The 24,494-nt window shown below is 35.2% G+C and overlaps 1 long non-coding RNA gene across 2 annotated transcripts in view; it reads right to left on the bottom strand.

Moving 5' to 3' along the window:
* The window catches only part of LOC107502489, a 74,783-nt gene that overhangs the window by 12,989 nt on the left and 37,300 nt on the right, over nucleotides 1-24,494 (bottom strand). For both annotated transcript variants that reach the window (XR_001595008.2, XR_001595009.2), the window contains one exon: nucleotides 6,491-6,633. This is a non-coding gene — a long non-coding RNA (uncharacterized LOC107502489). The remainder of the gene's footprint in view (nucleotides 1-6,490; nucleotides 6,634-24,494) is intronic.

Here is a 24,494-nt window from a genome sequence, read left to right as displayed (position 1 = left end):
GGGTTAAAATATAGATTAGTCATCCCTTATCCATGCGGGCTATCTTCCAAGATAACCCACAGTGGATGCCAGAAATCGCAGATGAAACCGAACCCTAGATGTACTATGTTTCTTTTTCCTATAAGTACATGCCTATAATAAAGTTCAACTTAAAATTAGGCACAGTATGAGATCAACACCAATAACTAATAATAAAATAGAACCATTATAATAATATATTGTAATACAAGGTTTGTGAATGTGGTATCTCAAAATATTTTATTGCACTGAACCTTTCGACTCTTCTTTTAATCTTCCCTTCTCTGTTTTGACACCAGATGGGCTTGTCAAGAAGAAAGAGACAAAGGGATAGACAGGAGGCTCACAAAGAATGGGTAAGTACCACGCTACTGCTCCAGCAGAGGGCATCCCACCTCAGAGGGGAGGAGAGGAATCTTCTCTTCAAAGGATGACTAATATGTAAATTAACGTATTGAACTGGACATTCTAGTTTCTAAATCAAGACTATGTTTTGTGTGGTTCTCAAACTCTGGGTAGATTAGAAATATCTGAGGAATTTGGTAATATGTATTCCAAGCCTTTTCTCATTTTTTAGAATTTGTTTTCTTTTAGTTTAAAGTTGTATATAGGATATTGTATTGCCTAAGAATGATCAAGTGAGCCATACAATTGCCTGCATTATCGTTTAGGGGCAGAAATGAAATTTCCTCATTGAATCAAATTTTAGTGACTAGTAGGAGACAAATATGGTTACTTTCTGATTATAATTTATGAGTCCTGCTTATTCAATGCCTATGTACGTGTGTGTGTGTGTGTGTGTGTGTGTGTGTGTGTGTGTGTGTGTGTGTGTGTTAAAAGGTTAAGGGCAAGTGCTAGAAAAATTAGAAGTAGAATATATAACTTTCAAATCAGTAGAGGAGAAAAAATTGAAACAATTAAAATTAATCATTTAAAAAAAGGAGGAAATCTACATAAGCACACTATTGGGTCAGGAATATACCAAGTAAATAATAAAACAACTAAGAGAAAGCAGAATGCATTATTAAAGTAAGTAATCCTAGCTGCTCTTTCATCTACCCTAAAATGTCAGTGACTTAAGCAATTAAATCTTCAGTCACATGAAAGTCCAAAGCATGTGTTTCTGGTCAGGTAGCTTTTTTCTAAAGTAATTTCCTGTCTTTCGGTGGCCATCCATCTTTGAAATCTAGAAGCTCAGAAATGTGAGATTTTAGGTATCTATTGCTGTATAATAAATTGCTCCTTGATTTGGAAGCTTAAAGCGGCAGCTTTGACTGCCTCATTGATTATCTGTAGGTCAGGAATTCATGCATAGCTTAACCAGATACTCTAATTCAGGGCCTCTCAGAAGACTGCAGTCAAGGTTTCTCCCAGGGTTGCTTGTGTCGCAAGGCTCAATCAAGCAGGGAAATACCTGCTTCGAGCTCCCTAATATGTAGTTGACAATCCCATGCAGGTTCTTGGACTATGAGACCTAGTTTTTTGTTGACTGTTGACTGTTGGTCACCCTCAGTTCCTTGCAATGTGGGCCTCTCTGTAGGGCAGCTCACATAATTACAGCTTAATTATATTGAACAGTAAGCATGCCTGCTCTTTGCTCCAGAGGGGCAAGCCATCACTTTCTCCCAAGGCTGTTCACTATGCTGACATATTTCAAAAGATAGTAAAGGATAAAGGCAACAAGATGAGCAGAGACACGAGATTCTGGAGAATTTGTCTCTCAGCAAGTTCTTAATTTCAGATAAATTAAATTACTCTAACCAGTTTAACAGAATTAAGAATAGAAATACATCCCAGAATTCTTATAAGGTCTGAAAAAATGGACTATACATTGAGCTTCCAACAATGACTTGCCATGGAATTGGACCACCAAGATAGATGCTACCTCTTTAACTGATCAGGAAGCTGCAGATCAGAGAACTTCTGCCACAAGTACCAGCTTCAGAACAATACCACCTGTGCCATGATTAGGAAACAGCCAAAGCAGTCATGGTCAGCCAAATCTAGTTGCTACGACTATTGGCTCTAGCTTACTAGATGCCTCACATCTTATCTTTTATTTCACATAATTTATGACATTGACAGGGATTAAGTTACTTCCAGAAACTTAGCAATGAGTTTATCTCAAAAATAGATTTTTTCTTTAGCTTTCTAATCCCTAAAATATGAGGCAGCATGTCAGAAGTCACTGAAAATGGGTGTTTGGGGGAACCATCTTTATACCTACCACACTTCTATCTACTCAGTCACCTCTTTCCAAGTTTCTAGTCTGCTGTTTCCTACTCCTATTTTAGAAAACTCTTCTATTTACATGGAGAAAAATTTTCTTTCACTCAATTCCTTTTTATGTCTTGAAAAATCAAACACTTCAGAAGAAGTGAGAAACATAGATTCAAAAAAGAGGGTCAAAGTGCTGGAGGTGACATTTTAGATGCGATGTACATTCTTCTGGTGCATATGTCTCTAACTTTACCCTCTGTGAAAAAACAGTGCTGGTATTGTGGGCCTCAGGAACTCATGACTCTCAGGAGTGCATGGCTCCTTGTGACGCTCTGTTTACATTGTAAGAGGCACCATGGAGGTAGGAATTGGCCCTCCTCTTCCCATTTATTTGCGGTGACATCAGTTTAGCCTTCCTTGGTTCTAAATCATTCCTCTTTACCTTGAGAGAGGACAGGAGTATCAGACCATTAATCCTGTTGCTTTTTAAAATTTATTTTATCATTTCAGGTAATGGAGGAAACAGTAGCATTTATCAGCACTTGTTAAATAGTAAATTTTTTCCCTGGTATTTCTAAACATTTCTATAATTAAAGTATAAAAGCAATTTATCCCAGAAAAAAAATTAAGGCTCGTTTCTGATATAACAACCTTAGGAGAAATTAGCCATGAGAAGCCAACTAATTCCCTGCATGGAGAACAGGACCCCCAGATTGACAAGAAAGGCTGCTGGTGCTGGTAATTCTTGTGTACTGCACTGCCAGTAAAACGCCATTTTCCCTATAAGTTTGTTGCTGTCATTAATTTAGTCAGCTTACATGGTTGTGTTAGAATGGGTCAGAAAAAAATGCAAATTTTTGGTATTGGGCTCAAAAAAGTGGCAAGCAAAACCTTGTCCATGGTTTCTCTCAAGACTTCTACTGCCACATCTGATTTTAAATTTCATGTCTTCCTCACCAAAGACAATCTCCTCCCACCCTTCACATTCTCTTTTAGCTAATTCTGCCTGTTTCTCTGTCTGTTAGCATTTGAGTGGATGATTTATATCTCCTTTCCAACTGAAGCTAGCCTCTTCAGTTGTGTTTATGAAATTCTGAACTTAATTATACCTCCGATTTCTGAAATTTTGGTTGTTCAACTCTTATTGTCTTTTGCTTTGAGAATTTTTTCTAGATTGTATCTTTATTCTATGCATAAATTTTAGGTAGATATTGCTATATAGTTTCAATTTTGTTCTGTCATAGATGGAAGTCCTTTTTAAGTTTCTTCACAATGTCACAATGTAAAGGTTAGGAATAGGTTTCATTAGGAAAAGAAAAAAATTAGAAGGCCAGTCACAACAGAAATAGGTATAATCCCCCCCATCTCTTAGAGAGGCTTGTCAGAGTTACAACTTCTGAGAGAGAAAATAGAAGTTTTGAGGTCGCAGAGGAAACTTTCCCATCATGAGTCTCCCTCCTTAAGAAAGGAGTCACGTCAGTGAGGAAATAAATAAGCTGCTTGGCAGCAGTCACGTTATTTACAAGGGTTCCTTGGGATCACCAGTTGCCCTGTTCTTGGAGAGCCTCTATTCCATGGCATATCAGTCCTCTCTACTGGGGGCAAGGGTACTAATGGAGGAAGTGCCTGCTCCTGCACAAATTCAAGTTGCTTGGATTTGGCCCCCTGATTCTGGGAGAAGAAACAGCCCAGGTCCTAGCCAGCTCATTGTCCAGATAACCCTGCATGAACTCACAAAGTCACTTGCAGATTACTCTGCTCATGTGCCACATTCTCCTTTCTCTCTCCCCTACCACAGCCAGAGGATCAAAAGTCCGAATTAAGAAAGACCTTCTGTGATAGTCTAAGAAGATACAACTTGACCTAAAACTAAGTAGAAGACATTGAATGTTTGTTGTTGTTTGTTCTGAGAGAGAACAAAAACATAGCTTTTTAAACAAATCATCATTTATGCATTCAGTGAATATTTATTGAGCCTTGTACCCACAGAGCGACACTCCTTTATGGCTGTGATTTTCCACAGCACAGTGATAAAATGGAACAGAGAGGGCCCCAAATGTCCAGCGGGCAAATTACAATCACCAGTGAGGCTTTTTCAAACTGTATAGGCTCCCCTCCTCCTTCTGAGACCCCAGCAATAAAGGCTCAGCTCTGTGTTTGAAATTCCTGTGCTAATGAATAACTTTTATAGGTAGGACTCCACAGAATGCGTGCACAGAGATGAAGCGGAACCATACTTCTAAAAGAGTATTCCTGAACGTGAACTAAAAAGGAATTATCCCTTTTTAAAGCACTGGAAAAAAACAAAGTTTATATTTTGATGTAGTAGAGAGGGATGAGATAAAACCAAAAGCTTTATTATATCATTTTCTCCACATCAATATCATTTTCTCCTATGTTTACCTCTTTCCTATAGCCTTAAGTACAGATAAGGACTTAAACCTTCTATCCAACTTCATGTGAAAAATAGGTTTCTAATATGTGAATTGGGAAGTCAATTTAATACTGAGGCACAGATATCATTAAGATGGCACTTGGAATTGATCCTTTCCCTCAGTATCATAAATGGAAAATGAAAATAATGGGGCATTTGGAATTAAGTAATTCCAAAATCTTGTTTAAATCACATAAGATAAAATATTTGTGTGCTGTGTTTTACAAAGCTATTTACTCTCAAAATTAAAAAAAAAGTCTGCATGAAATTGTGGATTGTTAGTCTGCAAACTTGACAAGTTGTCTTTAGGAATCATTCCAAGTTTTATAGATTTAAGAAAAGACAGAAAAACATGCGTTTATTCAGATTACTCTAGTGTGAAACTTACATCCTGTGAGTGAAGTAAGAATGTTGAACAGAACACTAAGTCCTCAGGTCATGAGGGTGTCACTGGGGAAATGTTCCAGCACAACATACAGCACTTTTGGGGCAAAAAGGAGAATATTTCCCCAACTTATAAAACTAACTCCCTAATACTTATTTGTACAGACAGTGTTGCTAATTTGCATTTTTAAATCTTCTGTTAGATAATATGTGCTTGCTACATTTTTTAAAATTTAAATGAAAGGTTAAGTTTTTAAGATCTAGTCCAAACTCGCTTAAACTGGATGTAGAAAAACATTAATTCCTCCTGGTTTTAATATACGTTATTTAAAAAGTGAAAGACATCTCTTGACTCAATAAGTTTCATAAGACTATGTTACAAGAGTTAAGCAGGACTTTTTAATGAACAAATTTGTACTCTATTTAATAGAGTGCGATGAATTAACATCTTCCAGAGATGAAATCTATTATATAACATTTCTCAATCATAAATGACCAAGTTATTTTATTTTAAAAAATACTCATTAGCGTCATGCAGAATGACAGGTCTTAGAAAACAGCTAGTCATGTCTATTACAAAGTTTTGGTATTTTTACTTTTCATTTATAAAGCACAGTCATAGAGCATTACAGCAGCTGTAGAACAAAATCAGCGCTCAAGTGCTCATCTCCATTCACAGATGGAGAAACTAACAAGCTAAAAGAGTGGAAAAAATCTACACAAGCAAGTGTGGAAAGTAGAATGATAGACTCATGGTTCCTAATAGTCTTAAGATATATGAGTAACATGTTTTTAAAATGCTTGCCTTATATAATTGTCATTGTTATTTTTAATTATGAAGCTGAAATATTAAAAAAGTTTATTTTCATATCTTGGGATTAAGTTTTAATTTTTATTTAAGAAATTCTAATATATCCAAGATATGTTTTAATACTAAAAGAATAAAAAGCTGTAAAACTGAAAGATGGATATGTTGGAATTATTTAATACAAGAGTTAAAAAGAATCCCAAGATATACAAATGAGCTTTTAAAATATTTTGTTATATATGTAATTACAAAATAATAAAATTGCATAAAGCTTTACTTAAACCATAAATAGAGGGTAGTTGAGAAATGCCTATGTATTTAAGGGAATATAAGTATTTAAACTGGAAAGAATACAAATTTAAAAATACAACTTTAAAAAAATTTAAAAATATAAGTAATTTTTATCAGCAAATGTCCATTGAATGATAATTATTTTCTAAGTAAATGTTTTTGTAGTATTTTCGGTACCCGCTACATTGGGTATATTGTAAAGAAAAGTAGATTGATTCTGGGCTCTCCCACTTTGTGGACATTTTGGTTTTATGGAAAGATGACTCATTAGTATGAATGATTAAAAAATATGAAAAACTAAGATATTACAAGATATCACAAGGAAAATATTGTACCGCGTGATTCTGGAAATAATGGAGCATCGGTTCAGTCATTGCAATGGAGAGAAAGCTGAATTTAGGCAAGGCATCGCCATTGGCCAATGTGGAAAATGAAGAAATAGAGGTGGTGGCTTGATTTTCAAGGTGCTTTCTACTATCTGAAAGAGATATATAAGTTATGTGAAACCAAGATATCAACTGAGGTTGGGTTAAAAATCTTTGGATTAAAGTGACACATATAATGCATTTATAGTTGAAAGAAACGCGAGATTGCTTCCAGGTGGAGTGGACAGAGAAAGCTTTACAGGTCAATGCAGTATTTGAACCGAGCTTCAAGGAACTCAGATTGTGGTAATTTAAGAGCAGATAGGGAGTCATTATGGATTGGTGGAACAGCATTTATTCATTCAATAAATTTTTTTGAGTACCTACTATTTCCCTGAATTGTTTAGTCATAAAAATACCAAAATGTATAAGACACAGTTCCCGCCTTCAAAAAATTTATAGAATATTAGAAGGAACAGAACCACGAATAGAAGTTAGGAAATGCACATGTATTTAAGGGAATATAAATAAACTGGAAAGCATTCAAATAAAAAAGTACAGCAATAAAAGACTGGATTAGTTGTATCAGACTTCATATTTCATGCTAGAAATTTTAGAATATAGAAGCCACTAAAAATTTCTGAGTTGAAAACACTGGTAAACCTACCAAAAACCTCCCTTTTTCCTTCATTAATGTACTGGGTTCAATAATATAGTTCAAGCAATTATTATGTCTTAACCACTTTAGAGATAAGTAAAACATAGTCTTTGTTATCACAGTTTATCGTTCAGTAGGCAGTTCACTACATGTATGTAAGAAGTGCTTCAAAGAAGTTGTAAAGGGCTTGGACACAGGTGACATTATACCTGATCTGAGATCATGAAAGGTTGTTATATGGAGAAAGTAGAACAAGAGATAACCATCAGATTTCAAGTCAGAAATGAATGGAGTAAAGAAGGTATCCCAAGAATTGTTTATTACTAAAGTAAGGGAATAAAGGTAGGAAAACCCAGAATAAGTTCATGGAAGGGCATAGTAGGAGATAAACGCATCAAAGGAAACGGAATCATTATAAAATGCTTTGCATTTCAGAGTAATTTGCATTTCATTGTAGAGCAATAGAGAGCAACACAGACATTGAAGTTCTGTGATGAGAAAATAGTAACTTGCTAAAAGAGTTTCTGTGAAGAATAAATGACCTAAAATATATAAAGAACTGCTTAGCATGTCAGATGTGCCATATAGTATTTTAAATTTTTATTATTAGAAATCTTTTTCCAAATTTGTTTTTCTATTTTTTTCAAAAACTTTAATTTTCCCTGTAAGTAGAAAAATTCCATTTGTTCATAGAGGTATTTTGTCTATCTATATACACATTTTGTATTCACATCTCTAAGTGTAATAGAGAACCAGATTTATTTTCTTCTGTATAAAAATAGAGTTGTGCCAGTATCATCATTACATATCCTGTCTTATTCTCTCTAAATTGATGTAACATTTTCAGGCACATATAGGGAGATAGGTATAATTGTCTGTTCTATTCTCTTGATCCAGTATCTATTCCTAGTTTAATAATATATTGATTTCATTACAGCAGATTCATATTTCTTTCAAATTTTTAGTAATGAAAGTCCTTTTATTGTTTTTTTATTTTCATAATTCTCTTCATTATAGTTGAGCATTTATCCTTTTATATGAAATTTAAAACAGTTTCGTCCAATTCCACAAAGAATCATTTGGGGGGAATTCTACTTGAAATTACATTAAACTTATAGATTAATTTTGGAAGAAATTACAAACTATAAGATTAATATTTTGCTCTGAGAACATGTATATTTTTCTAGTTCTTTCAGAATTTGTTTACTTCAGTATATGATTTCTTTCTCATTCTGAGCTTGTCTATTTTTTTCGCACTCCAGAGTTTTTTTTTCTTAGTCAGGGAGATGGGTTTATTAGAAAGAGGAGTTATTAGAAAGAGGGAGAGCACTTCAAAAGAAAGAATGGACTTATAGTGCCTCATCTAGTCACAGCCATTGAAGGAGGCTTACCATAGCTTCAGGAAGGGGTTACAAAGTGCATGGTTTCCTGGGTCACTTGGCTCTAGAGCCCCAATTTATCTACATACAATGACAATTCTCTTAGTTTAAAACAATAACCATGTATTTTTTTTTTAATGTTTCTATGTGTTGGCGATTTAGTCTGAGCTTAGTTGATTGGTTTTTCTGTTGGGCTCAGCTGGGCTCATACATGTGACAGTACTCACCTCGGCCTCTCTGCTTCTGTGATGTGCTTCGTTGTGATCTAGGGTAACAGGAGAGACCGAATACACATCTCTCATCATTTAGCAGACTAACTTGAACTCATCCACATAGTGGGCTCAGGACACCAAGGGAAAGCCTCAGTGCACCAGGGTTTTCAAGCCTCTCTTCATATCATATTTGCTAATACTCCATTTACCAGTGCAAATTATTAAAGATAGTTTGGATAGTAAGAGTGATCCTGATAAATGGGTACCAATAGAAGGAAGGAAAAAGTTTGTGGCCATTTTTACAATCAACCCCACAGTAAGCCCTTTAAAGTACAGACGGTGAGTCGGAGGGCCTGCAAATTTTTATCTTGTACCAGAAATGCTTAGAACAAAGTGCCAGGATCTTATAGGGTCTGGGTGGAGAGTATGCCTTCCTGTGAACCATACTTTGAAATGTGGGGAAAAAGAGATCGATTGTTTCCTACTATAAAAGAGAAGCAGCGATAGATTTAAAAAAAAAAAATCCATCATTATTTGCATATAACATTACTACTTTTGTGGAGTTCTTGAACGTCTTAAGAAAACTAGAAGAATGAGAACTACCTGCTCTTTTTAATTAACTTAGGTCTGGCCTGAGTTGTTTGAAAGGGCAGGAAAATTGGAAGAGAAGAAAGCATCCTCCTTTTTTAATGAACTCATCGTTAGTTTACATTTGTTGAAAGGACAGCTTTTTTGGTGGTCTCAGCCTGTTTGGGAAGGGCTGCAAACTGTGGCTAGATTGAAAATTGGACATGTAAGGTTAGAAGTAAGGCCGCTGAAAGGTTGGTATGGCCCACAGGATGGCATGCAAATCAAGGACTGGATCTTTTAGGAATACAAAAAAATGCCCTGGAAGTATCACTGGACTCAGGGCTCACATGTTAGGATCTTCTCAAGACTGTTTCTCTAAATGTATGTCTCACATCTTTTATAACTTGAAACACAACCTTAAGAACCTGCTTGATGTGTATAGCCTGAAAATTAGACATTGTGGTTTTCTTGAAAAACAGAGATCACAAGGATTTTTAAATCGTTACTTTCTTTAGGGAACACTGCTTTAAACAAACGTTCTATTGTGAAAAGCACAAACTGTATACGCTTTAAGGAATTTTGATATTTCTCTTTGAATATTGTGGTATGTATTGAATTTTAAATTCTCTTGGGTAATTCTCCACCTCTACCCTGACCACATGCTTCTGCTAAAGTTTACCAATCGGAGTAAATTGTTCCGGTGCCACAGGGATGGGACCCAAGCGGCACCCATCATATTACCTTATCACGTTGACTGTGGTAAATGGTTCAAGGAAAGATGCATTCCAGGAAAAGAGTACCTATCGTGTCTTCTTAAACTATGAGAATGAACCCATAAATGTCAAGATCATGTCCTTCTGAGCTCTTATATAGAAGCCAGTCTATGACAAAAAAGCCAGATGGACGGAAGCAGCAGGTATGAGTGACACTGAGCAAGCCTTTAAGTTGTTTGAGTCCTTGGATCAGAGGTTCCTATATCCAGATCTGTCCCCACCTTTTCTGTGGTCTGCTTTCTGGTTAGAAAAGACATTAAATTTTCCCATTTTGCTTAACTACTGCAAATTGCATTATTTCTTAGACAAAAGAATTAGTCTGAGTAGCATCATGTATGTGTCAGCATGCTTTAAATGTGAAAAAAATATATACATTTTTTTTACTTTCTGAGAGACTAATTGTTCTTAAATCTATTTTCATTTAATTGATGTTTTACTTTCTAAATTGGGAAAGCATTCCTGTACTTGACATTGCAGGGTCTGTAGGAGAGCCACATTGACACAGGGACCTGGTGGGCCTGCTAAAAATCTGCAGATGATAAGAACTTTCTGTGCAATAGCTATTTTCAAAGATATTTATTTATGGTTAATTTATTTTCCCTTGCATAAGGCTGAGACAAATGCAATAGTGTCTCAGTGGGAGCTTACCCCTTTATGGGGACTGGTTTTATTTTGCAGGAATTTGCAGGAGACTGTCTTCCCTACAGATATATTAAAAGATGAGGCAGTTAGTAAAGTCTGCCAAAAGCCCAGATTACAACTAAAAGGCCAGCAGAGCAGTTCCTCAAATACTCTGAACTAGCACTTTCATTTTGGTTTCTTGTTTGTTAAACAAATTTAATTTAAAAAAAAAATAATAAATGACATATTCAGACCAGGGAATTTAATTATTCACAATTTTGAAATTTTTTCACATAATATTACTAATTAGATTATTAATGTATTTAGTTATTTTATGCACTTAAATATATGTGGCTACATATTTCATTTCTTTTATGGTTGTGCAAATACAACAACTGGTTCCAGATAGCATATATGTATAACATATGTATTTTATTCCATTAAAAGCGAGTTAATTTTCACTAAAGCTGAAATGCCTATAAATTTGTGTTTTCTGTTGAACAACCCTGGATCTGTAACAAAAATACCTGGGAAATCATTTTAATAATGTTGAGCACATAATATGACACTGTAATTAGGATGTTATCATCAGGAATATCAGTGATCCATCTGTCTTTGGGCTACTGTGATTGATTCTCAGAGAACCAGGTTTTATGTGACAATTTCATAGACCTCTCGTCATTGTTTCATAGAGGTTTCTAGATATGAACAATCCATTTGTAAATTCGGCGGCTTTTTGATATTAATTTTACTCTGTTTCATTACGTTTTTGACTGGCTTTGGGGAAGTAGAAAAAATATTAAATTGGGGTAATAGGTATCCCTACATACCCAAAGTCCTCTGAGGTATTATAATTAGGTTAAAATATTAATCAGGAAGTATTCAGATACTAAATCAATCCATTTGTCACTAGTTTGATATGTTATTTTCAGAAATGTCTTTTTTTTTTTTTTTTTTTTTTACTTTAATAGTTCTTTTGCATCTCCAAGGAACAATCACTTTATTTTTGATCTCTTTCCCCAGGAGGGAAAAGACCTTTAAACCATTCCTTACAAAGATTCCCAGAAGGATAGGCTGGCACAGATTTGGAAGCAGGTAAAAGGGTATTGCCTGTATCACTCTGACAGTACAGTGTGCAGTTTGCCAACAGAATAGTTGGTTAGGGTGAATAGAGATTATTGTATATTATTAAGTAGAGGAGAAAGAATTCTCATTGGCACTGCCTATAGCAACGAACTGAGCGATGGCGCAATGAGAAAAGGAAATAGATTTAAAAAGTAGGGCTCAGACAGAGGCACCTAAAGGCCCAGAAGGCATACAAGGAAAAGAAGTTATGAGAAAATTTTGTAGACAAAACCTCTAAGGCCAGTATTTGTCTTGAATTTCTCTTTCAGTATTAGTCTCTAAGTGAACAAATTTACTTATGATGCTAGGAGATTTATGCCTTTGAATTCTTAGATGTTTTAGTAAGGGAGTGGAGGAACATTATTTTCCTCAGGAAACTTGTGAGGTCTCAGATGATATAGACCTGTACTTATGGAAGCCAATTTAGCACTGTTTTTTTTTTGTTCGTTTGTTTGTCTGTTTTGTTTTTGTTTTTGTTTTTTGAAAGTCCTGCTTGCTCAGCAGTTCAAGCATGCCAGAGCCAGTATCTCTGTTGCTTCATGGTCATAGTGTGGCTGCCACAGCCTCAGCCATCACTTCTGCATTCAGAGATAAAAGAAAGGGCATAGGCTTTCTAAAGGAGTACATTTAGAAAACTGAGGTAATTTGAGAACTTTTAAAGGAAAGCAAAAGCTTTCCTAGAACTTACGTTCTCCAGTAGTCTTACTTATGTTCGCTGGCCAAAATTAGGCCATATTTCCAGCCCTACCCACAAAGAAGACTGGAAAAGTAGGGAACCTGAATGTCAATGACTCACAGAGCCTAGACAGGAAAAAGTAATGCCTAAAGTAGAAATCTGCTAAGGAGCAGGGAATATAATATGTCTATCATATAATATCATACACTCACACACATTATATACATGTATTTATCTTAAGGTGGGATGCCTTTAAGTAATTGGGATCTGCATAATGAATAACTTTGGTCCATTTTTCTCCCAGTATTCAAGTTAGAATGTCTGCGGAACAAATGCGACCCTAGACCTGGGGTGGGCAAACTTTTTCTTTCAGGGCTATATAGTAAATATTTTAGGTTTTGCAGCCACACTGTTACCAGACTTGAAAAACTAGGTCCTTGAGTCTCAATGTCATAGAAATGAACACTGAACTAAGAATAACTTTGAGCAGACAGAGCTTGAAAGAGAGAAAGAGAGAGCGAGAGAGCAAGAGCGAGAGAGTGAGAGCGACTTATACACGAGGGACCATGAAATAAACAAACATGCTCTCTGAAGGCTTTTTGTGACAAGGTTACATATGCCAGCAAAAAGTGGGAAGGGGTTCAACATTGAGCATGTGGTTGCTGATCCTATGACGTCCTCTAAGTAGTCACTGGTTTCAAGGTAGTTACAAGATGGTTTTTCCATGGTTAATGGTCCCTGCTGAGGTCCCGCAAAACAAAAGCTTATGCAAACATTTCAGTTAGCCTTCGTATTTTAAATGACTTGTCCTAAATTGTAGACTTAAGATATTGATTTTTTCCTCAGAGGCTATGGGCACTGTGTTAAATCTTAACTGGACTATCAGCAAGGAGGGAAGTGGTCAGACCACAGTTAAAATGATGTCTCAGTTTTAGAGGAGATGAAGTCTCTCTTCTTTTACCTATTTTATACTTGTTCAATACTGTCTTTGTCACAACTATGCAATTCTGTTGTTGCAGTTTAAAAGTAGCCATAAACTATTCATAAATGAGTGTGCTATGAGCAAATAAAAAAACCACTTTATTTATAGAATACAATATAAACTTTATATGTTTTTACCTGTCATAAAATGTTATCTGGATTTTTTTTCAACCATTTAAAAATGTAAAAACTATTCTAAACAGACATTCATGTCTTAAAACTATCATAGCTCCCATTTATTTCCCCAAGGACCCATATATCTTTTCTAAAAGTCACTTATTTCTCCTTAAGTGTCATTTCATACACTCCCTTCCCCTGTAAGACTGTAGGTATTTAAGTCATAAGTCCTAAAATCTAGCTGCTTCTTTGAGCTACATTTTCTGTGAGCTCCTGCATAAAGAGATGAATGAACTTTGTGTTTTTCTTGCTAATCTCCTTGTTTTCAGTTTAACTCATCTGCCCACAATTCTTTACCTCAGATGATAGAGGAAAAGTTTTTCTTCCCCGACAGCCCATGGCAATGGCAATCCCCTCCCCTGATCAGAGATGGCCATCTCAGGAAGTAGTGGCCGAAAAAATGACTCTTATTGGAAATTACTGTTTGACTATCGCTGTGGGAACATAAGCCTTTGATTATAGTAACATAACATTCTAAACAAGCTTTCTGCTTCTGTAACCCTGCTTACACACCTGACCTGTGAGTTGACAGGTAGTGAATAGAAGAAAAATAGAACTTTGTGTTTGGACTGAATGAAGAATGGGATTTTGGGCTTAAAAACCCTGTACCTCTACATTTCAGGGCTGCTTAATTTGGGGTCTGCGTACCCCTGGCAGACCCAGCTGGCTGAATAAAGAGTGGTCCGTATGTCTTTCGGGGGCTAGTGGCTACAACAAGGGAAGGAATAACTGGGAGGACATGTAGATGGAGTCTCTCTCTGCCATTCTGCCATTCTGCCATAAAACACTGGATAATTCCTATGTCCATTATATAATGTGATCAATAAAATTTCCAAGATAATGGCAGCTTAAGCCCCTGTGTTTTCTGGTTGTGAGAGATTTTATATTACCAATTGTCCTAAATGACAATAATAACCTTCTAACTGGGTCTTTGCAATCTTGCTCCTCCAACTATTTTCTATAGTACAGTCATGATGACCTTTTATAAAGCAAACTGTTTTCAGGTTAATGCCTCAAATGGCTTCCTATTGCACAAGGGAAAATAATCTGCAATTGCTATTGTGCCTAAGAGCCTCCTTGATCATGTCCAGTCTTAAAAATCCTATTACAAATCATAATGCAATAAGTAGCATCGTAGAGGTTTTATATTTCTGAAGGCATATCTCTAGCGTAGATATCTAGAAATGGGATTGCTGCATTAAAGGATAAACTTTATCTGCAAATTTGTGAAATATCATTAAATTCCCTCCACAGGGTCCTCTTCCATCAGCAGTGTGTGAGTGTCTGTTTCTCCATGACTTCACCATCAGAATATTTTATTCATTTAAAAAAATTTTTGACAATTATATGAATGAGAAATATTATTTTTTGTAGATTTAATTTGTATTTCTATTATGAGTAAATTTGAGAATGTTTTATCTTTTTTATTGAAGTCTGCTTATATCTTTTGCCATTTTTCTGTAAGGTTCTTAATCTTATTGATCAAAAAAATATTTATGTATTTCAGAAATTGGCCATTTGTCTTACAAATTTTAAATATTTTGCCCTACTTTATTCTTTATTTTTTTCACTTTATGTTGTTGTTTCCATGCAAAAATTTTTATTCAGTGTGTTAAATTTGTCTTTTTCTTTCTTGCTCCTGGATTTTATTCATAATTAGAAATCCTCCTCCCACTCTCAGATTATAAAGCATTTCACTTCTATTTTCTTACAGAACATGTATGGTTTAGTTTTTGCCATATATGTCTCTGATTCATTTGGATCATATTCTGTTTACTTTTTGATATAATAACCAGTTTTGTATTTTTCCAAATGTTTATCGAATTCTAAACCAAAAATATTTTAAAAGCACAGCATTCTTCCAAGTGCTTTGAAGATGCCACCTTTATGATAAAATAATTTTTTATATGTACTTGAGTCAATTCAGAACTTTCTTTTCTCTTTTCATCGGTCTGTTTATTTTAATGCCAATGCCAGATTATTGTGATTATCAAGGCTTTATATTATGATTTACTATCTAGTGGGATTGATACCATTTGCTCTTCTTTTCCAGGATTTCCCTGAGTATCTTTGCATATTTATTTTTTTCATGTGAACTCTAACTTGTCTAATTCCAGAAAGAAATTAACAGTTTTCCTTTGGGTCATGCTGAAATTATACATTAACCAAGAAAACCATCTTATTGAACACTTAAGATGGATTTCCATTTCTTCCAGTATAATTTTGTGTTTTCAATACCATTTTTAAGTTTTCCTCATATAGGTTTTACATATTTCTCCTCAAGTTTATTCCTAGATTTTTATTTTTTTCTCCTTTATAGATGTAATTTTCGTTTTCATTATATTTTCTGACTAGAATTTATATATCAAAAGACTAGTGATTTGTGTACATTGACTTAAGATCCTGCTACCTTCCTGAATTATCTTAATGTTCATAGTAGTTTCATCTTAATGATTTTCTTTGGATTTCTAAGTATACCATTATGTTATCTGCATGCAGATAGTGTTTTCTTTTTTCATTCCAATTGTTCTCTACTTATTTTTCTTTATTTTACTACTATGTTGTTTGATACCTTCAAAATGAGTTAAATAGTGGGGCAGAGGTACTGAAAATGCCTCTGGGTTTCCCCATTAAAGAAGATAATGGCTTTAGACTAACATGGGTAGGTAAATAGATAGGCAGATAGATGATAGATAGATAGATAGATAGATAGATAGATAGATAGATAGATGATAGATAAATAGGCAGATAGAGCTATAGATTTATTTTGAGATATTTTTCATTTGTTACTGTTTTATTAAGTTTTCTCTTTTTATGAAGGGTAGTCAAATTATATGAAATTCCTTTTAGTATCAATGGAGAAGATCGATTTATTTATTCTCCTTAGATCCATTAATATAATAAATTATATAATAGATTTGTTACATTTCAAATCCTTAAATTTATAAAATATATTCTACATATTCATGTTATATATTTATGTGCTATTAAATTCCATTAACTAACAATTTATTTATGATTTTTGCATCAATATTCACAATGGGTATGTGTTTCATGTGCAGTCTTTATCAGTTTTAGGAGTGAGTTTTACATGATAGAAACAGATTAATTCTGAGATGTGATTGTAAAATCTTAAAAAGCATAAAATTATTTTCTCCTTCTTCCTTGATGATATGATATCTTCTCTGAGCTTATCAGGAGAGATAGATACATGCCCCCTCTCCCATGGTTACCTATAAGGCATTATGCTAACAATAAAATCACCTACAATTTTGCAAAACCAGAACAACGTGTCTCTCTTAATTTCCCTTGGGTCCAGCCAGAGTTGTGCTAGCAACTAGAGAGGTGTGTCTCACAAAAAGAATATAATATGACATCAAAGGCAAGAATGAGTTTATACACATGTCTTTTTGAAGGTAAAAATATATCTAACATCTTGTGCTCAGTTTACAGTACTGACGGTTTGGTGTTGGCTTTGATCTTTAGATATGCTACAATCATTAGATCATGTTCCATTCTTGGGACCTGGGAACGGGAGAGGAATACTTCTAGCATGACAGAAAGTAAAATCAAGATATTGGGATTTGAGGAATTAGAGCGTTTTGCAAGTGCACCTAAAATAGCTCCTTTTCCTTAAATTATCATGTAAACTAAATTGCGACTGCCTTCTCAGGGACTTATTATTTTGCATCTAGGGATGCCTTTAGGATAATCACTGATGAGATATATAGCGTGTTAAAACCTCAGCATATTCTAATCATGGATGTTTTCATCTAATTTAAATAACTTAAAAATACGATTTCCATATATTTTACAAATGGTATTTCTTTTTCCATGCTGACTTCTTTTCACGAAAATTCCTAATGTAAAAGCTAGGTTTGAAGTAATTGGTTCATTTTTCTTTTTTGCCAGAGAAAAAATGCAACTTTATTGTTTATGCAGTACTTGCAGTTAATGCCATAATCACTGTCTATAGGATCATTTTATGATAATTAACAATATTCAGTAAGTGTTCAATTTCAAATTGTTTATGAGATAATAAAATCAATAAGGTGATTTAGAGAAACAAAGAGTTGCTAGGACGAGTGTTTCTGAAGTTAGATGATGTTAATCACAAATTCTCACCTTTATTTCATCTTCTTAATCTTGGCTATATGGTCAGTGAAAAATAATGATTAAACACATACATAGATATAGATAAAGATAGATTTAGACAGATGCCTCATGCCCTCCAGGACTGACTTGTGTTACTGGTCAACATGTATGTAGCCAAGACATCCCAGGGCCATTAAGTGATCATCACATGAACTTTCTCATAAAGAAAAGAGAGCTGAGACAAAGTAATACATCAAAGGATGCAAAATCTTAGGCTCCTCACAGAAGCTCAACCTAGGGAAAAAAAGATGGAACCAGGGCATATATTATCAATAAAGACTATTGGTTAGTGTTAATTGTCATGTTCTAGAAGAAAAAAAAGGATCCAGTTAATTTTATGAAAAATAAAATCCAGCTGTTTTGCAACAAATTTTAGATAGGCTTTCTAGGGAGTGCTTACCTTTAATAATAATGTAAGTTTTAAACATAGCGATATTTGTATAAATGCACATATATGTGTATATATCAGTTAATATTAATTTCCATATTAATATATGTAGTAATATTGTATTATTCTCTAATTAAGATACGGGATTTTTTTTAAAAAGTGATGAAAATCGTGTTTCCTAGCTTAATAGTTCTTTGCCTCCCTTAATTCTAAAGGTGCTTGACTCCATCCCAGAAACCCAGATTGATGGGCACATCCTAAGCCTGTTGGCACCCAGTAAGGACTCGCAGACATGAGTATCTCAGCCTCTGTCCTTCCGGCTCTGTCACTCCCATGCTCCCACTGCAGCTCTTCTTTCATTTTAATTCAACTGTTAATTTCCTGACTCTTCCATTCTCCTTCTATTACTTCCCTTTTATCTTCACTTTCTTCCTAACCCATTTGATCCATCATTTGAACCACACCCTTCCCAATGTCCAGATTTCTCTCGTTTTCTGCTCTCTTTCTAAAACCTGGCCCAGGAAAACACTCCAACCACAGATCAATGCAACCTACCTGCTGTTCACTTCTACCTGGTCACCAAGCACTGCTGAAAACTTGTTCAACCATAAGATTTAGTGGCACTGAAGCCAACAACTCAAATTTTAATCAGGCTTTTCATGTAGCCTATCCCTCCTTTTTATTTTCCCACACAACTCTCTCTCCAAGGTGGCTGTTTCAAAACTTGTCTTCTATTCTTAGGCACTCTGCCTTTATAAACACCTCCTATTTCTTGCTCACTTCATATCGCCTGCTCCTTACCATTACATTACGTCCACAACAATCTTTTTCTCCACTGTGGTCATAATGGAAGAAACAGTCTAATCTCTGCTCCTGTGTTCTGGATCTCATACTTTTTCTAACACCTCAGAGAATTCATTCATTCAATTATACTCCCTCTCATTTTCTTTAAAGCTCCCTATTTTCCCTACCCAAAATACCCTCAGGCCTCTCTTGTCCTAAACAATACTTGAATGACCTGAAGCATACCTCAGGTATGTCTCTAGTTCCTTCCCTTCCCTTTTCAGTAAAACAGCAACATTCTCTACTTCTCCTCACTTCCCAGGTACTCAGTCTTTTGCATTTACCTTTCTAATAAAGTTTTCCTTAACAAGAAAACCATTGATTGCTTTCTTGCAAAATCTACAAAATCCAATAAAAAGCTTTCAGTAGTTTTCTTTTTGATTTCTTTATAATAGTTCACATTATTGCTCAACTCCTTAAAATACTTTATTTTGCTTCTGTAAATACATTTTTATGGTTTTCTTCTTATGTCCTGGGTCATTTCTCTTCAATCTAACTTGCTGATGACTCTTCCTCTACATGTGCTTTAAGTGTGTATGTGTGTGTGTGTGTGTGTGTGTGTGTGTGTGTGTGTGTAGGTAGGTAGGTAGGTAGGTAGGTGTAGGTCTTAGAGTCCTGCCTCCTACCCTCTAGGATTCTCACTTTGTCATGTGAGTCACATGCTGCATTCTACTGCTATGTATATAGTTAGTGCTGATATAATATTGACTTCCCCATGTCTGTATCTTCATCTCAAATATATCTCCTGAATTTCAGAATGATATATCCAAATATCTCCTGAATATCTGTCATTATATAAATAGCTCAGTTGCTAAAATTGAAGGCATAATTTTTTACCCACCCCCAAACTTGCTGTTACTTCTGTGTCTTCCTTGTATAGAAAGATGCCAGTATCCAACCCAATCGCCCAAGCCAGAAACAAAGTTATCTTTGATGTCTCCCTTTTCCTACAGCCATATGCAACTTATTACCATAGCCTGTTGATAACTTCTAGAAATTTCTTGATTTTTGACCATTTTTCATTATACCTACTATGCTTGTTTGGCATTGGCCCTAATTCTTTTTCAGCTGTAGTAGCGGAACTTTCTAACTGATTCTTTTGCCTCCTGTCATGCCTCCTTTCAGCCTTATGACTTCTAACATTGAAATGAGATCAGCTTTAAAATTGTTTAGTTATTTTCCATTGCCATTGGGATAAAATCCAAAATGTTTTTTTGTTTGTTTGCTTGTTTGTTTGTAGAATATAAGGCATTCTCTAGGCTACCTATAATTACCAGAGGTGCCATCTTGGGTTCCTTTTATAATCTTCAGGCCATGGACATGCTACTACCTTCTTTGGCTGTCAGAAACTAAAACACATTGGTCTAATCACCTGTCCTTCATTTAAGATTTTATTCACATGCTGCCTTTTTTAGGGAGTCTTTTCTGATCTACATAAAGTGGGCTGGATGTCCATTCTATCATACCACATGCTACTGCACTATTTTTTTTTTAAAAAAATATTTCCTTTAATGTATAATATGCATTTCCTCCAAGTTTCCATATGTTAAAATACCCTTTCCAATTTTATCACTTTTTAAAAATTTAAATCTATTTATTTATTTATTTATTTTTTATGGTGACATTGGTTAATGAAATCCAATACATTTCAGCTGTACACTTGAACAGTAAGGCATACACACACACACACACACGCGCGCGCGCGCACACACATTTACACTGTGTGTCCACCTCCCATAGTTAGGTTTCTTTCTGTCACCACATATTTGGCCCCCTTTACCCCATCTACCTCCTTCGTCCCCCCTCCCCCCTCCTCTCTGGCAACCACTAGTCTATTGTCCATGTCCATGAGTCTCTGTTTGTTTGTTGCTTTTAGGTTTATATCCCACATACAAGTGATATCATGTTATTTTCAACTTTTTCTCTCTGGGTTATTTCACTTAGTATGATTATCTCGAAGTCCATCCATATTCTCTTCCTAATTTTAGATTCCTCTCTCCAAGTAACTTTCAAGAACCTCTGTGGAAGGCTTATCTGTTTTGTAAGCAGTCGCTTGTCACTTCTACCAGAAATCCTTCCTCCAAATCAAAGAAACTCATTCTTTCTTCCAAGTAGCTTCGTCAAGATGCTCTAAGTGTAAACAGAGTCCACTCACTTAATTTCTTTAAAATAGAGTTGAGAATAACTTATGTTTAGCAAACTTTACTAAATGTTATGGAGATTAAAGAAATTTTCTGTCAGGAAGTTACGTACATTATTTGTAGTCAAGACTCACAGGCCCAGATCTAAACTCAGAGACACTTTCTAACAGGCTGCAGCTTCTATGGGAAAGCACCAGCTCAAATCCATCGCCTAGGAGCTCTCTGACTTTCCTGCCTCAGAGATCAGGCCTCCACTTCCTCACAGGTCTCGAGATAGAAAGCCCTCCCTCACTAAGCCGGGTCAACTCATTTCTACCGAATGTGGTTAAAACTTTCTTCTTGTATGGTATAGTCTCCATGGTCCAGGTAAGGCAATCAGAGAGCTTGATAGTACATTTCCAAGAGTTTTTTGGGTTATCTGGCCAGAATTAAGTTACTGTTTAAGAAATAAAATGCATTAAAGCAAAGTCAGGAGAGTTGATGTTCCACATTCTTCCTCCAGTCGTGGGAAAGGAGGTCACATCTGCATACCTTTTATGATATGGAGGCCATCACCCCTTTTATAAATATTCGAACAAGAGTTATACTCACTTTCCCCTAAACAAGTAATAATTTTCAGAAATAGTCACATCTAAATCCATGTTGAGGGAATGAAAATGACTCTCACTCTACAAGGCTATAACCCCTTTTTGGGGACTCTCACTTAACAATTCTATAAGATTTACATTTAACTTCTCAGTCAGTCTGAAGCATCTGTGTTGTTTCATTTCTGATTTCATAGTTTTTGTAAAACAATGGGTAAATTTTGTATGTGTTTATGTAACTAAAGAACACTTTTATGGATTTCCCAAAACAATTTTTTCCAATGATTTTTCTACTTTTAGAGAAAAAAAAAAGCTACCAAGGAATTTTAATAATTCTCTAACTTAAAAATTTTTGAAGTCCCATTAGGTACTTTATTAATTAGATATAGCACAGCAATATAACTTATTTGTTACTTTTCCATCTACTCCCATTTTCCTGAGAACATGGACTGTTACCTCATTTCTTGTTGCATCCTTTAGACTAATCAAGGGACTTGGCACATAGTAAGTGTTGAATAAATGAAAAGACAAATGACTCGTTCAACGGCCTGGTGATCTGATGATTTCTCTTCCACCTACAAATCAGAGGGGTTGATGGTACAAATATCTCTGTTTCAATGTTTTCCCTCCTCTAGTTAAAGAATGGGAGATATCTTTCCTTCTTCTGGTTTAAAGCTAATTCTTTACCTTGTTCTCTGGATTCCATCCTTTCTTGCATCTCAGCCACTTAAACCCATTAATGTTCCTTTATAATATGACAACTTCATCTCTGCTGGCTCCTTTTCTTAAGCATGAACTTTGCTAAAGCCTTTTCCTTCTTTAACCCCTCCCCTCTTACTTTGCTCCCGAGTTCTATCTATTCTTTCCTTTCCATCTTGTAAGAGTAGATGATATTCTTTGCATCTATTTCCTCACCTGATTTTTACTCCTCAAGCTATTATTAAAACTTGTTTGTTTTTCAGTATCGCCAGAGACTACCTAGTGGCCAAATCCAATGCACATTTTCAGTTCTTTTTTTTGGCTTAAACTATTTGCCTTATTTGGCACTCTTGATTATTCTTACTTTGTATTGTTTCCTCCTTCAGAAGCCATAACACTACAATATCTCGATATTCTTCCTACATATCTGCGCTCTCCTTTACAGTCTCATTTTCAGGCTTTTCTTCTTCTGATCAACCTTTAAATTTCAGCATCCCCAAGTGTCTTTCTTATTCTTGGCCCTCTTTTCATTCCATTCTCCTCCCTAGTATAATCTCATCCTGTCACTCCTTGATTATAACTTCTATAGCCAACACCTCTTTTATGAATTCCAGAGGCTTTTACATCTCTTTTGTGATCTAACTTTCCTCTTGACTCTAATCTGCTTTTCCAACTTTCTAAATATTCCTAAAATCTACTTCTGCTTTCTCACTGCTACCACTTTAACAATGTCCCGTTCATTTTTGAGAAATATTGCAATATCTTATTAACTTCCCTCCTTTCTTCCAGTGTCGCTACTTCTAATCAATTCTTCACTCTTCTGTCACTGCAGCTTTTCTAGACCATAAATCTGACAAGGTCATATTCTTTCAAGTGTACTGCAGAGTGTTAAGGATAAAAACAGACCTGCAAGGCCCATGATCTAGTCTGACTTACATGCATCTCAGACATCACGTTCCTCCACACTCCTCCATTCCTCACTCTTCAACAGTACCTCCTGACTCTCCAAAAACTCCACTGTCAAAACGCACCAAAGTCCTTGTCATCCCCTAAGAGATTACGTTGTCCTTTGTTCATGTATTTTACTTATGCAGTTTGCTCTGGCCGATCTGTCATTTTACCAATTTTATCTGTCAGAGTAGAAATTCATCTCAATGTTCACCCTTTCCAAGTAACCTCACTAACTCTTGCAGCTGTATTAGGTGATGCCTCACGTTCTTTATAGTATTCTGTGCACATTTCTAACATAATATTTAGAATAAATTTTATTATAATATTCTATCAATAGGTTAGAGGTTTCTTGAAATCAGAGGCTTTGCTTTTCAACTTATTATTCATGATGTCAACTACAATAATGGACACGTAATAGGCTCTCTATAAATGCTTAGTATGAAAGCAGCAAATCTCAGTCAGCAAATCTATTTAACTATCCATACTGTGTCCGTCAAATATGGGGAAAAAGTAAAGAGGCTAATGTTTTATTTGAGTTTTTGTTTCCTTTTCCATGAAGAAATCTAAGACTAATGTAAGAAAAATACCCCTAGTATATTTGTGATCGTTTATATTTTCAGTAATCTTTCACAGTCCATTAACAGTTACAAATGTAACCTACATATACTCGATAGGGGATGTAGAGAACAGACCTGGGGGCCAGGAGAGGGGAAACAGTGAACATAAAAAATGTAGAATCCTCTCCATCTAAATTCTTTTTTCATTTCTTAGGCACATATCAATCCATTTATTATTTATTCATTATTGAGCACCCACTGCATTTCGGGTATTATGGTAAACTCCAGGGTCACTAAGATGAGTGAGACTTGACCACTGCCATAAAGAAAGTCACAGTAGGGAAGAATGCACTTAAAACTAAGATTTTTTAGAAACCATGAATTAATAGAGACATATTCTCATTATTCACCATCTTGTGGAAGTACAGAGAAGGGAACACACAATGAGATGATCAAATCAAGTAACAACTAATTGTTTAGGAAG

This window comes from Rousettus aegyptiacus, unplaced genomic scaffold (genome assembly GCF_014176215.1).
Source record: "Rousettus aegyptiacus isolate mRouAeg1 unplaced genomic scaffold, mRouAeg1.p scaffold_m13_p_11, whole genome shotgun sequence".
Taxonomy (NCBI): domain Eukaryota; kingdom Metazoa; phylum Chordata; class Mammalia; order Chiroptera; family Pteropodidae; genus Rousettus; species Rousettus aegyptiacus.
This window is presented reverse-complemented; position numbering and strand designations above follow the sequence as displayed.